The sequence below is a fragment of the Chiloscyllium plagiosum genome, chromosome 14 (genome assembly GCF_004010195.1).
Source record: "Chiloscyllium plagiosum isolate BGI_BamShark_2017 chromosome 14, ASM401019v2, whole genome shotgun sequence".
NCBI lineage: Eukaryota > Metazoa > Chordata > Chondrichthyes > Orectolobiformes > Hemiscylliidae > Chiloscyllium > Chiloscyllium plagiosum.
In genome coordinates, this window is record NC_057723.1 from 24594966 (window position 1) to 24610772 (window position 15807).

A 15807-nucleotide genomic window follows, 5' to 3' on the forward strand; every position below is an offset into this window, starting at 1 on the left:
TGATGCCAATGCAGTAACCACTGACTTTAAACACACAATGACAGCTGTTGTATACAGGGTTGTCAGCCAGAAGACTCATAAGTAATTTAACATCACATCCCTTATTAAGGCATTTATATTACAGATTCTTATAATCTTTCAAAGACCACTCCAACACCACTCACTTTTCTTGATTGCCTTGCTATTTCTGTACAATTTCTTGTTGAGAGGATGTTTTATGGTGACAGTTGATTCTTAAATAATTAGCCAGCACCTGATTTTGATGATGTTATAGGACTGTGAAATGCATCCATAATATTGCTTCAAACCTGTTAATCAGCTAAACTGATGGAAAACTAAATATTACTTGAGTTCAGCAAGATCTTATTGTAATGAAATCAATTCCTCGCATTCTGTGAGAATGCAACTTTGACAGATGAAGCAATGCCAAAAGTTGCTAGGTGGCATTAATTAATTCTACCCTGAAAGGTCTTATTGCAAAGCTTTAAACAGGTAACAAAGAAGAGTTCATCGGCCACTGAAAAACAGTCCCTGGGATATTTTTGCTGATAAATCTGGAGAAGAATCCAAGACCCACATCTGTGTAGTGCTGCATGAGCACCTAACAAAACTGCAAATATCAAAGGAAAGCATTGCAGGAATATCTCCCCTTAACTGCACTGCCGACCTCAACCTTTAATGCTTGGACAGGGGTTCACTCTCCACGTCTGTCTTACCTGAGTCCAATATATTGAGAAATCATGCTGTGACAAACAGACAAAAGGATACACCAATTCCATTATTTAAACATCCCATATGTGTTATGGAAAGATCTTCTAGTCAGCATATTACCCAGAGCCAGAATGAGTCTAACAGATAATGTGACTCCAATATTCAAAGGAGGACTGCAGAGGGAATGCAGATTAGAGAGAGGAAAACCCAGAAAGACTAGGGACACAGAGGTCCTGACAAATGTAATAGCAGTCTCTTTGTAATATTTGCTGTCCATATTTTGCTGGTATGAGGCCAACCTGACCCAGTAGGAGGCTGCAGCAAGGGATGTTGTCAATCAGGGCAAATAGTGTGAGAGGCAAATAGTTTGGAAGAGACTTACAGCTTCTTTGGAACACCAGGGGGAGCATTCCTATTTCCTCTGCTCCACAAGGAGTGCTGTGAAAAGCATTTATCTTGTGAAACCAGGCATTCCTACCTCCATTTCACCCCTGGCCTTTCTGAGCCTCGAGAAATTCAGTTGGCCATTTTTAACTTTGAATCAGGCTCCTGATTGCGCTGTCAGAGATTTATTTAAATATGCTAACAAGGTTTTCCTCCTCTTGAGGTTGGGTCACCAAAGCAGTATGCTACGCACAACTGTAAAAGCAGTGATCAGTTGATTGCAGTGAGTTGGTCATTCCCAGTTTTTTTTTGCTGCCCAGTTCAAATCTCTATAATTATTGTGAGTGTTGGGGGGGTGGGGGATGGCAATTAATATTGAGCAATATATATCATGTGATGTGTTGACATTGATACCCTTTGTTGCAGTTAACTAAATGTTGATGAGCAGTACAGGATCAAGTATTATTATTATTGGCATCATTTAGTTAAACATAGGACTTTATTCGGCATCAAATGCATTCCTGAATAAAGATATGATGTAACAGACTAATTTTAATCACATAACTGTGGTTCTTGCAATCATATGGTACATTGTGCATAATAAGGTAAGCATTTACCGTGACTTTTCAAATCTCTTAGCATTTTCCCAATCATTAATGAAACAGCACTTATTGCAAGTATTGAAAAATGGTCTCGTTAATGAGAAGCTTTGAGCACATCAAACAAAGTAGAGAAAAGACTTTTAGATTAATCATATGCTTGCTAGATGATAATTAATAATGAGCAGTAACTTTGATGAGATTAATCAATATGCATACAAAAAATGTCTGTAACTTTGCAGGCAGGAAGTTTAAATTGTAGCAATGGTCTATTACATAATCAGCAATAAGTTATGGATCTACAACAGACAATAAATCACCTCTCTTTCAATTTAAAACTTAGATATAGCTGAAAGTACAAATGCACTGTTAAATATGTACATATGATCACATATCCTCTCATGTACCTGTTGCACTCAGTGACATTCGCGTAACATTGCCCTTGCCCTCATTAGTTCGGGTTTCAATTATTCTAAGGCTATACCGGCTGCGCTCACATCCAGCATCCACCATAGACTTGAGCTAACAAGTAACTCTTCTATCCAAATACTAACTTGCACCGACTACTATTCTCAGTCATTATGTGGGAGCCTATTGACTTACGTTAGTTTCAGGTTAAACAGCAGTTCAGTTTTAAAGTCTTCATCCTTCATTTTCAAATCCTCTTGTAATTCCCTTTCTCTGTAATTTTCTCCAATGCAATAATCCTCAGGGATCTTTACCTTCTTCCAATTATAGCTTCTGCTACATCTCTGACTTTGTCACATGCCCCATTGGTGGCCTTGCCTTCAGATGCCTTAAGTGATAGGACTCCCTCCTCAAAATTCCCCACATCTCCATTTGTCTTTCCTCTTGATGATCCTGGATAAAATCTACCTCTTTGGCCAATTTTTTGGTCATTCATTCTTGTTCTTATCTGGCTTTTGTCAAATTTTGTATGGTAATACTCCTGTGAAAAACATTGGAATATTTTAACCTGTTAAAATCGCAACTGGCTGATTCATTTCATTTTTGGCTAAATCCAATCCCATTGAATTCTTTGCAGTATATTTCACTGCGAAGCTTCACAGGTTTTCTCATCCTGTTTTACCACATTCATCTTATTAATTACCTACTATGCCCTACGACAATTCACACACCAAATTTCTGCTCCAGCTTTTGTGCCTTTCCTGAAACAACTCACCCCTCAGTAAAAATCTGTCCCAAGACCAGCATCCCTTGTGCCCGTGCCATCTTTAAAATGCACAGTACATCTGGGTGTTTCCTTGTTCAAGGATGGCCAGAGTTAAAACATGGTGGGGAAGTGTAAGATGGCATTGTGTTTCCTGGCAGGAATATCTTCCTGGAGGACCAGCAGAATTGGGCCATACCAGCATGGTCTGACGTCTCCAATCGTGTCAGTGCCACCTTTGGGCTGAGGAGAAATAGCCAGTGATGCAGATAGAAGATCCAATCATAGACTCATGGAGTCATAGAGTCCTACAGCATGGAGACAGGCATTTTGGCCCAAACTGGTCCATGCTGACCAAAATGTCTGTCCACACTAACTCCATTTCCCTGCACTTGGTCCATATCCTTCTAAACCTTTCCTGTCCATGTATTTGTCCAAATGCCTTTTAAATATTGTTAATGTAACCAAATCAACCACTTCCGCTGGCAGCTCAATCCATATGTATACTACCCTCCATGTAAAAATGTTGACCCTCAGGCTTCCTTTTATTGTTTCCCCAATAACCTTAAACTGATACCTTCTTGTCCTCAATTCCCCAACCCTGGGAAAAGACTGAGTGCATTCACCCTATCTATGCCTCTCATGACCTTATACACTTCTATAAGACTCCCCCCCTCAGTCTCCTACGCCCGAAAGAAAAATGTCCAAGCTTGTCCAATCTGTCCCTATAACTCAGACCCTTGAGTCCTGGCAATTTCCTTGTAAATTTCTTCTGAACGCTTTCCAGTTTAATAACATCCTTCCTAGAGCAAGGTGACCAAAACTAAACACAATACTTCAAGTGTGGCATCACCAACATTCTGTACAACTGCAACATAACTTCCCAACTTCTATACTCAATACTCTGACTGATGAAGGCCAGTGTGCCAAAAGATTTCTTCACTGCCCTGTCTACTGTGACTCCACATTCAGAGAACTGTGCATATGAATGCCAAGGTCCCTCTGCTCCAATAAGTCCCTATCATTCACCATGAAACTCCTACCTTGATTTGACTTTCCAAAATACAAGACCTTCCACTTATCTATATTAAATTCTATTTGTCATTTCTTGGCCCATTTCCCCAGCTGATCAAGGTCCTGCTGCAATTTCTGATAGCCTTCCTCACAATCCATGATACCGCTCATTTCAGTGTTATCTGCAAACTTACTAATCAAACAAATCATTGATGAGATAATAAACAGCAATGGGCCCAGCACTGGCCCCTGAGGCACTCCACTAGTCACAGGCCTTCAGTCTGACAATCATCCGTCCACTATTACCCTCTGCTTCCTACCATCAAGCCAATTGTCTATCCAATTGTAGTACTGAGGAAGTGGGGAGCCTGCAGAAGGATCTAGACAGTTTGGAAGAGTGGTCCAGGAAATGGCTGATGGAATTCAATGTGAGCAAATGCGAGGTCTTGCACTTTGGAAAAAAGAATACAAGCATGGACTACTTTCTAAACGGTGAGAAAGTTCGTAAAGCCAAAGTACAAAGGGACCTGGGAGTGCTAGTTGAGGATTCTCTAAAGGTAAACATGCAGGTTGAGTCCGTGATTAAGAAAGCGAATGCAATGTTGTCAATTATCTCAAGAGGGTTGGAATATAAAAGCAGCAATGTGCTACTGAGACTTTATAAAGCTCTGGTTAGGCCCCATTTGGAGTACTGTGTCCAGTTTTGGTCCCCACACCTCAGGAAGGACATACTGGCACTGGAACGTGTCCAGCGGAGATTCACACGGATGATCCCTGGAATGGTAGGTCTAACATATGAGGAACGGCTGAGGATCCTGGGATTGTATTCATTGGAGTTTAGAAGATTAAGGGGAGATCTAATAGAAACTTACAAGATAATACATGGCTTGGAGAGGGTGGACGCTAGGAAATTGTTTCCGTTAGGCGAGGAGACTAGGACCCGTGGACACAGCCTTAGAATTAGGGGGGTAAATTCAGAACAGAAATGCGGAGACATTTCTTCAGCCAGAGAGTGGTGGGCCTGTGGAATTCATTGCCACAGAGTGCAGTGGAGGCTGGGATGCTAAATGTCTTCAAGGCAGAAATTGATAAATTCTGAATGTCACAAAGAATTAAGGGCTACGGGAAGAATGCGGGTAAGTGGAGTTGAAATGCCCATCAGCCATGATTGAATGGCGGAGTGGACTCGATGGGCCGAATGGCCTTACTTCCGCTCCTATGTCTTATGGTCTTATGGTCTAAACCTTCTTTTGGGAATCTGTGTTGTTGAACTGTTCTTTACATTTTATTGGGTGGAGTCTACTTTGTGATATCAGGTAACCATTTCAGTTACCAGTTTTATACAACAGTTAATTCTCTGCAGTTTTAATTTAGAAATTATTTGAACCTTCTGTTTTTATTTCTGTTCTGCCTTCCAACAAATTCAATGCTTAAGTAATTTCTTTAGAAAGAATATATGGGAATAAAATCATCATTCATTCAGCATTCTTTGAGATGCATCATGCAGCTTTTGTTAAATCTTTTTCTATTCTGTTGCTCAGTCAGTTACTGGGAGATGAGCATGACTGACCTGGACTGATGTAAATGCTAATTTTCTTCTTATGCCTATGGCAAGCATTGGCCCCATGTTTAATGTGTTCTCTCCATCCCACAAAGAGAATTAATTCAGTTAAATGCACTTCAACACTGTAGATATGCAGGTATTGCAATGGAAAGTTATAAATGTAAAATCCAAAAGTTACATTTTTAGTAATACTGCTGCAGGCTCTATATAAATGTCAGTCACTCTATGGTTTTAGAATACAAATTGTCTGGCCCCAATGCAGTGGGTTATAGCAGTCGAACTCAGGCTGCCTCAACCCCAACACCAAACCGTAATGTTCCCCAATTGCCAAGAATTGTCTCCGGTTGCAATCTACTACTAATAATTTTTATATTCATCTTTGGAATTTGACCACCTCTGAATTGGAAGGAAAAAAAACACATGATGAATAACTCATAGATGTTGGCTGAACCTCCACATTTTCAGCATTTTCAGATTTTTCCTCAACTTGCATAGACCATGTTCAGTATTAATTACTTTTATGATTGTCTGTTTTACTCAGACTTCTCTGAAAGATAACTACTCTGCAAAATGAAAATGAATGGGACAAATAAGGATTCTGTCCTGAAGCTGGTCTTTAAGTATATTGTTGGACCAAAGTAGAGAGACTCCTTTCCTTGACATTTCAAAGTTATTAATTGCTAATGCTCGGTCAAAAAAGGATTAATTTTTTCCAGCACTTTATTACTCAGCCAATCCCTGCTGAAAAGAATGTTGCATTTTTAAAAAAATAATTTGAAATTTCATGTGCACTGAATCCCTGATGTAGCTGAACAGTTTGTTATCAAACACCTATTCCCAAAAAACAGCCGTATGAAATTAAGTGAAGTGTTATCTTTTATTACAGTATCAGCTTAATAGAAGTTTAGGGAGAATAATGGTTATGTTGCGTTTATAACAGTTGCTTCAATGAAACAGATGTTAGTTATTACTCAGTTTGTTGTAAAATACATCAAGGCAATTTGAAGTATTCTTTATAAACACCTGATCCAGTCTGTGTTATCTTGTTTTTTTTTTGCAAGCATCAAGAGCAGCCAAACAGGGTTACTAATTGAAACGGCAGTTGAATCTAAATGGTACAAAGCTATAAAGTGACTTACAAACAAAGCTGCAGGACTTCTACTTTATGATCAGCAATCACGGTTTGCATAGCATGTATTAGCTACAGAGCAGGTGAAAATGTCTTGCATAACTAAACATTATGGACCAGATATACATTTTTATGAATTTGTAATTGACAGAGTTCTTCAGTTTTGACATAATTAATTTCCTTTTAATTCATAGTTATTCATTTGAAGCTTACTGATTTGTATTCTTTCTCTTAAGGCAGTGAAACCATTATGTTATATAATCTTTAGGAGTGCAACAACTAGGTAGAGAGAAATTTCGGCATGTTTGATCACAACAGATGTCCTCAAAAACCTTTTTATTTTGTCAGTGCGTGTGAAGGGACATGAATTCCAATATTTTTAGCAAGTGTGTACATATGTAGAGAGGAGGGAAACTAAAATATGTTTGATCTTGAGAGAAAGAGAACTGCAGACCATTAGTGCTCCAGGACAAAGACATGACTCCCTCAGAACTGTCCAATGAATTTTAAAAAGTCTGAATATCTCTTTTTCTTCAGAACTCTTCTGAAGAGTCAGATCAATTTTTTTTTAAACCTCCACTCATAGCATTTGGTTGCCTCTAGCTGGGCCAGCTTTTATTGCCTTGCATAGTTGCCCTTGATCAGGTGGACTACTGTGGTCCATGTGCTGCACATAAACCCATAATACTGTTAAGGAGGAAATTCCAGGATTTCAACCCCAAAACACTAAAAGAACAGCTTTGGATTTGAAACTTGAAAGGGTTCAGAAAAGATTTACAATCATGTTGCTAAGGGTTGGAGGGTTTGAGCTGCAGGGAGAGGCTGAATAGGCTGGGGCTGTTTCCCTGGAGTGTCATAGGCTGAGGGGGTGATCTTACAGAGGTTTATAAAATCATGAGGGGTATGCATAGGGTAAATAGACAAGGTTTTTTTCCCTGAGATGGGATGTCCAGAACTAGTGGGCACAGGTTTAAAGTGAGAGGGGAAAGATTTAAAAGGGACCTAAGAGGCAACCTTTTCACACAGAGTGTGGTGTGTATATGGAATGAGCTGCCAGAGGATATGGTGGATGTTGGTACAATTAGAACTTTTCAAAGGCTGAGTATATGAATAGGAAGGGTTTAGAAGGATATGGGCCAAGTGCTGGAAAATGAGACAAGATTAATTTAAGATATCTGGTCAGCATGGACGAATTGGACCTAAGTCAGATTAGTGAGTAGTTGAAGGGGAACTTACAGGTGGTGTTCTAATGTGTCTATCATTTACCTTCTAAATGGAAATGGTGGTCTTGAGAAGGTGCTGTCTAAGGAGTTTTGGTGAACTTCTGCAGTACATCTTGTAGACAGTACATACTGCGGCTACTGAACATCAATGACTGGGGAAGTGAATGCTTGTGGATATAATGTGGATGGGCAGGTTGCTTTGCCCTGGACGGTGTCATTACTTCTTGAATGTTGTTGTAGCTGCACTCATCCACCCCTGACTTGTGCCTTGTAGAGAGAGTCATGGAGTCATCAAGATGTACAGCACAGAAATAGACCCTTCGGTCCAACTCGTCCATGCCAACCAGATATTCCAATCTAATCTAGTCTCATTTCCCAGCACTTGGCTCATATCCCTCTAAACCCTTCCTATTCATATACCCATCCAGATGTCTTTTAAATGTTACAATTGTACCAGTCTCCACCACTTCCTCTGGCAGCTCATTCTATACACGCACACATCACCTTCTGTGTGAAAAAGTTGCCCCATAGGTCTCTTTTATATCTTTCCCCTGTCACCCTAAACCTATACCCTCTAGTTCTGGACTCACCCACCCCAGGGAAAAGACTTTGTCTATTTATTCTATCTATGCATCGCATAATTTTATAAAACTCTATAAGGTCACCCCTCAGCCTCCGACACTCCAGGGAAACATCCACAGCCTATTCAACCTCTCCCTATACCTTAATTCTCCAGCTCTGGCAACAGCCTTGTAGATCCTTTCTGAACCCTTTCAAGTTTCACAACATCCTTCCAATAGGAAGGACATCAGAATTGTACACAATACTCCAAAAGTGGCCTAACTGACATCCTGTATAGCAGCAACATGATCTCCCAACTCCTATACTCAATACTCTGACCAATAAAGGAAAGCATACCACCTTCTGCACTATCCTATCTACATGCAACTTTACTTTCAAGGAGCTATGAACCTGCACTCCAAGGTATCTTTGTTCAGCAACACTCCCTAGGACCTTACCATTAAGTGTATAAGTCCTCCTAAGATTTGCTTTCCCAAAATGCAGCACCTCGCATTTATCTGAATTAAACCTCAGCCCATTGGCCCATCTGGTCCAGATCCTGTTGTAATCTGAGGTAACCCTCTTTGCTGTCCACTACACCTTCAATTTTGGTGTCTTCTGCAAAGTTACTAACTATACCTCCTATGTTCACATCCAAATCATTTATATAAATGATGAAATAGTGGACCCAGCAATGATCCTTGTGGCATCCCACTGGTCACAGGCCTCCAGTCTGAAAAATAAACCTCCACCACCATCTTCTGTCTTCTACCTTCAAGCCAGTTCTCTATCCAAATGGCTAGTTTTCCCTGTATTCCATGAGATCTAACCTCGCTAACCAGTCTCCCATGGGGAACCTTGTCGAATGCCTTACTGAAATCCATATAGATCACGTCTACTGATCTGCCCTAATCAATCCTCTATGTTACTTCTTCAAAAAAACTCAAGCAAGTTCGTGAGACATGATTTCCCACACACAAAAACATGTTGATGATCCCTTATTAGTCCTAGCCTTTCCAAATATATGTACATCTTGTCCCTCAGAATTCCCTCCAACAACTTGTGCACCATCAACATCAGGCTCACCAGTCTATATTACCCTGGCTTATCCTTACCACCTTTCTTAAATGGTGGTACCACATTAACCAACTTCCAGTCTTCCGGCACCTCCTCTGTGACTATCGATGATGCAAATATCTCAGCAAGGGCCCAGCAATCACTTCTCTAGCTTCTTACAGAGTCCTGAGAATTTATCCACCTTTATGCGTTTCAAAACATCTAGCACTTCCTCCTCTGTAATATGGACATTTTTCAAGATATAGTGGACAGGTTTTGTGAAGTTAGAAGTGAGTTATTTGTTACAGGATTCATAGCCTCTAATTTCCATTGAGTTCAGTTTTGCCAGGGCTCCTTGATGCTGCATTCAGTCAAACGCGATGTCGAGGGCAGTAGCTCTTACCTCACCCAAAATCTCAACTGTGTTTCTCACTCCTTTTACATTCATGCTCCACTTTGTGAATGCAGTTTAAAATTGAGGCATTACACAGTATGCGCTACAGAGGAAATCAATGGAGCGATGTTACTCCAGCATCGTCTGCACGTGTAGAATAGCTTTGCATTTATAAAAAAGGCCCTCTTCTGGTTCATACCAGTTGGAGATCCATGGCTTCAGTTTCCCACTTTTGTTGAAAGTTGATCTGTGTCCTTATGATGTAATAGGACCCCGATGTTCACAGGGATATGAAGCTCCCATATGATTTTAATGGGTGTTTCACCTACTTACAACATGCTGCTGGTTAATACCTCAAATGTTTAGCTATAGCAAGGATTTATTCATTTCTAACTTTACCGTTTGAGTAATTTCTAGTCGTGGATATGGTGCAAATTGATTAGATTAGATTAGATTAGATTAGATTACTTACAGTGTGGAAACAGGCCCTTCAGCCCAACAAGTCCACACCGCCCCGCCGAAGCGCAACCCACCCATACCCCTACATTTACCCCTTACCTAACACTACGGGCAATTTAGCATGGCCAATTCACCTGACCTGCACATCTTTGGACTGTGGGAGGAAACCGGAGCACCCGGAGGAAACCCACGCAGACACGGGGAGAACATGCAAACTCCACACAGTCAGTCGCCTGAGGCGGGAACTGAACCCGGGTCTCTGGCGCTGTGAGGCAGCAGTGCTAACCACTGTGCCACCGTGCCGCCCACAAATTGACCCGAATATATGTGTCATTTCCTCAGAATTGTAAGAATAAGCTCTCTTGTGTCCATATGTTGAGACCAGGAGCCCTGAATTTAAGCCCTACCTGCTCTACAGGTGTATAATAACACATCTGAACAGTTTGATTTGGAAAAATAGGATAAATTAAGAAAAACGATGAACAGGTTTCACGAAAACGTCTTAACAATGGTTGATGAATAAATGATAAATGGCAATCCTTCTTAAGGATGTAAAAATTCTCAATAATGTCAAACTAGACCAATTGAGTTCAAATTGTTTAATAGCTCTAAAGTTCCATTTTATTTTGTGGATCACGTTAATCCATATCTTAAATCTATTATTATTATTTACTAAGTCCTAGGCAAATGATAAATAAATGAAATATTAACCAAAATAGTTTACTTAGAAAATGACTATGAATATCCACTGACTGCAATCTGTCCTCAGCTCACTTCCTCTTGAAGCTTTCGTTTCATGCCTTTACTATATCTATTTCAATGCACTCAATTTTAATATTGCCGATTAGGGAATTAACTTGGAAGATGTTTTCCAATACAAAGCACAATCAGATCTACAATTAAGTCAGGATTTACTGTTTTGGCCAGATTCTTTCTTAAATATGCTGGTTCATACTTCAGGAAATTAAAATAATGATGAAAATGCTGATTTTTCTCATGGACAGCAGTAATTACCCTAGTATGGTGACACAGAAAGTTGGTTAGCAGAACACATTAAACTCAGGAGATCACCACAATATTTCATAAATGAAAAAGGGAAACTGAAAGCTGGCCTGAGGCTTTTTCTTTGCGTTTTATTGCCATTAGAGCGTTTTGAACTCCTGTTGCATAAAGCTTGAATGTATCTTTAGATCAGTATTGGTTTTGAATCAAGCTCTATATGGAAATATCATTTCAGTAACAACTGAGAGGTGGGTGTGAGGAATCAGCAAAGTGATTGTCCTCATCAGGGCTTTAGTCTTGTCATCTTTAAGTTTATATGTTCTCTAAGTATCCTGCTGAGTCTAGGAAAGAAGTTATTATTTTATTGTGCAAAGTTTTCTATGATCAACAATGATCTACATTTATATATTGCGCTGAAACATGTTAAAACATCCCAAGGTGCATAACCACAGTGATGTCAATGAAAGCATTTTTGGCATAATTCTTTCACACTGAGACCTTGCAGGAAAAATGACAGAAAGTCTTGGCCAAATAAGTATGTTTTAGGATCATCTTAAAATGCACAAGATGCAGAGGTTTATGGAAGGATTTCCAGAGTTTAGGAGCAAGACAGTTGAAAACATGAATAATTAAGATCAGGGATGTATTTATTCTAGGCCACTATTGGAGCATTCTTGATATCTCAAAGTGTGTGGAACTACTGACTATACAGGTAGGGAGTGCTGGAAACATGGAGATATTTGAAACCAAAATCGAGGATATTAACATAGAATGCATTGAAATATTTGGAATAAAGGCATGGATAAAATCTTCAACAACAAGTGAGTGATATTCTGGTGGTAAATATAAGCAGTCTTGGTACTTGCACAGTTATGTGACCAGAAATGCAATTCAAGTTCAAACACAATACTAAGGTTCTCAGTAGTCTTACACAGATTAAGAATGCAGTGAGGGATAGAAATAGTGGACATGGAAAAGAGTTTGTGACTTCAGTCTTCTCTATACTAAATGGCAGGACATTTTTTGTCCTCCGATATTGGAGATCAACCAACAATTGTGACAAATTAGAGACCATTGAGAGATCAAAGGTAGTGTCAGAGGTAGTGATATGCCAGAGCAGAATGTAATGGTATTCTCATGAAACTTGATATTGTATTTTTAGATAATATCCCAACAGTTGAGAAATAGGAAAAGGCCAAGATTATATACTTGGGTAACTTTAGAGGTAACAGAGCAAACATGGTAAGAGAAGACATTTTAGGTTGTGTTCCAGTAATGTTTATATCAGTAAGGATGAGAAGAAAGAAGGGCATCTCCAGGCAGCAGGAATGTGCAAGGTGGATCCAGAAAAAAATGATGTGCTCAAATGTGTCAAATGTAAACAGGTCAAGGAAGATGAGAAGAGATAGATATCACTGCCACAGTGAGAAAGAATAACTTTTGTGACTTTCAGATATTTTCCTAATCAACCTGTTCAGAGATGTTATTACATATCTCTGGAGCAGGTGGGATGTAAACCCAGGCCTCCCATCCCAGAGGTACGAACACTATCACTGTGCCACAAGAGCCCTTTAACCATAGCCCTTCCAGCATTCAGGCTGGGCTATAGACCTTATTGGAGGAAGTGAAACATGGAATTCTGGAATACAGTTTGAAAATGGCAACACATTTAAATAAATCTCAGGAGAGCAAAGGAAGGTTTGTAATAAAACAGTAAGTAAATTATTTTATTAAGTTGAAGTATGATGACTGCAGATTTGAAAGGTAGGAAAACAATCGTAATAAATACTGCATGACTAATATGGGGTGAGTTAGCCTAGTTGGCCGATTTGCAACGCAGAGTGTCACCAAAAACACAGGTTCAATTCCCTTAAAGTTGAGGTCACCATGAGAATCCTGCCTTTTCAACATTGCCTGAGGCCTAGTGATCCTTAGGTTAAGCTCGCCACCAGTCTATCTCTAATTAAAGTGGAGTTCTCTGGGAGTTTCTTTAAGGGAAACTCAATGACCAGCAATTTGGAATTTGGTCAAAGCAGTAGGGATGGTTTTCATGGCCAAATTAAATGAAGTATAGAATTTAATTAAGCATAGAACTTCCATCTTTATTGACAAATTCCATCTAATCATATTCCAGTGCATTGTAAGCACGTAATGTGATGCCCCATCATGGAATTCTCATAAATTTGAAAAATCAAATCATTTTCCATCAGAAATCAAAACTGTCCCAGGATAAGTTCAAACAAAATGTTTTGAAATTCATATAAAAGGAAAATATTGTGGATGCTAGAAATATGAAATAGAGAATGCTGGACAAACTTAGCAGATCTGTCAGCATCTATAGAGAGAGATTTTGTAAACTTTTCAAGTCTGGTACAATACTTTTTCAGAATGTCTCTTCAGTTCTGAAGAAGTCATATCAGACTCAAAATGTTCACTCTATTTCTCTCCACAGATGCTGCTTGACCTGCTGAATTTCTCCAGCATTTTTTTTGTGTTTGAACCTGAAATTTGTTCTTTAAGCTGATCTAATTGGACAATTCACTCAATGTAAATCTTTGACCATTTCTAATACGAGTCAAGGAAAAATTCAGGCCTATTACAATTGTTCGTGAAATAAAATAGAACATCCGCCAGAAAAGAAAAATGTGAAATAAGCCACTTTCTATTGGTGTATACAACTGTCTATGGCCAGCAAATTTTCATGTTGGGCCATAATTTTGATTTTCTAAATCTGAATTAAGCAAATTTTACTGATGCCATGGAATCATGAAAGAATTGAAAGCTCTTGATGTAGAACAGATATACATATACAGAGGAGAAAGTGAGGAGAACAGATATACATACACAGATACAACATATCTGTTGTTCTGTCTTATGTTTACACAGTTTTTTCTCAGACTCAGCATCAAAGTATGCTCACTTATAATACTGTGACCATCTCTGGTGACCAAATCATTGAAGATCTCTGGAGACTTAATTAATAATTTTTTAAACCAACTTTGGAGTAGCATAGACACTGCTATGATGGTTCCATTTCCCAAGTCTGATATTCTTTGTTTACATTATCGATCCCTGTTTTAAATACCATTTGGCCTTAATTGTCTTCTGTGGCAATGAGTTCAATAGATTCATAATTCTCTGGCTGGAGAAATTCCTTCTCATCTCAGTAATAAAGAGTTGCCCCTTCATTCTGAGGATGTGCCCTTGGATCCTAGCCTCTCCTACTAGTGGAATCATTTTTTCCCATACATTCCATTCAAATCTTGCAGTATCCTGCAAGTTTCAATGAAATTTCACCCCCCCACCCCCAACATCCTTCGAAACACCATTGAGTACATCCCTAGAGTCCTCAACTGCTCCTCAAATAACAAAATTTTCATCCCTGGGATCACTGTTCTGAACCACCTTTGCACCCCCTCTAAGTTAAGCACATCCTTCCTGAGATATCAGGCCCAAACTCACAATATTCCAAATGCGATCTGACCAGAGCCTTATACAACCTGTGGGCGCAACACGCTACAACTTGCCCAAAGATGGGAAAGGAATGCCATCCGAGAGAGTTCCACCCGCGAACAACTGTACTTTCTGCATGAATGTTTGAGAAAACAGGTACTGCCAAAATATCTCCAATACAAACCCCCGATAAAAACACCTCAAGCTAGAAGTTTAACAGAACGAAACGGCTGCAGAATGCTCCGAGAACTAATCAATGACGCCCACCACAGCCTCCGAAAATACAACGGGGAAATTGCACACAAAAACCGTTATTCAAACAAGCAACAAATCAAGAATGGACAGACGCGGTAGAACGAGCCATAAACACCAAACAACGACAAACACAGATAAATCGGGACCTGAAGAAAAAACTTGACAAACTCACAAACGAAGACAAAACCAATAACACAGGGGCATGGATAAAGAACTTATCAGACCGGACCCTATCAGACACAGAAAAAGCGGTACTAGTAAAAGGAATAAATTTCAATTACCGAGACGCTGACAAGAAGGATTTCCTCGCGGCATTAGAAACCACATTGAAGACAACAAACTCACGGACGAAACACAACAAACGATCAGACAGACAGTTGCACCTACTCTGAGCTGAAAGAGGGGAGGAAACAAACTGAACACACAAGAAAAGAAAGCCCTAGAAAACCTCAATAAAGACAAAAACATCATTATATTACCTGCAGACAAGGGACGGCTCACAGTCATCCTGAACAGAAGGGACTACACAGAGAAAGCCAATGCACTACTCGCAGACACCAACACCTACCAACAGGTGGCGCTAGCCCCGACCCCACAACTAGGAAACAAAATTACATTTAACCTAAGCTGAAAATGTGTTGCTGGAAAAGTGCAGCAGGTCAGGCAGCATCCAAGGAGCAGGAGAATCAATGTTTCGGGCATGAGCCCTTCTTCAGGAATGAGGAAAGTGTGCCAAGCAGGCTAAGATAAAATGTCGGGAGGAAGGACTTGGGGGAGGGGTGTTGGAAATGCAATAGGTGGAAGGAGGTTAAGGTGAGAGTGATAAGGTGAG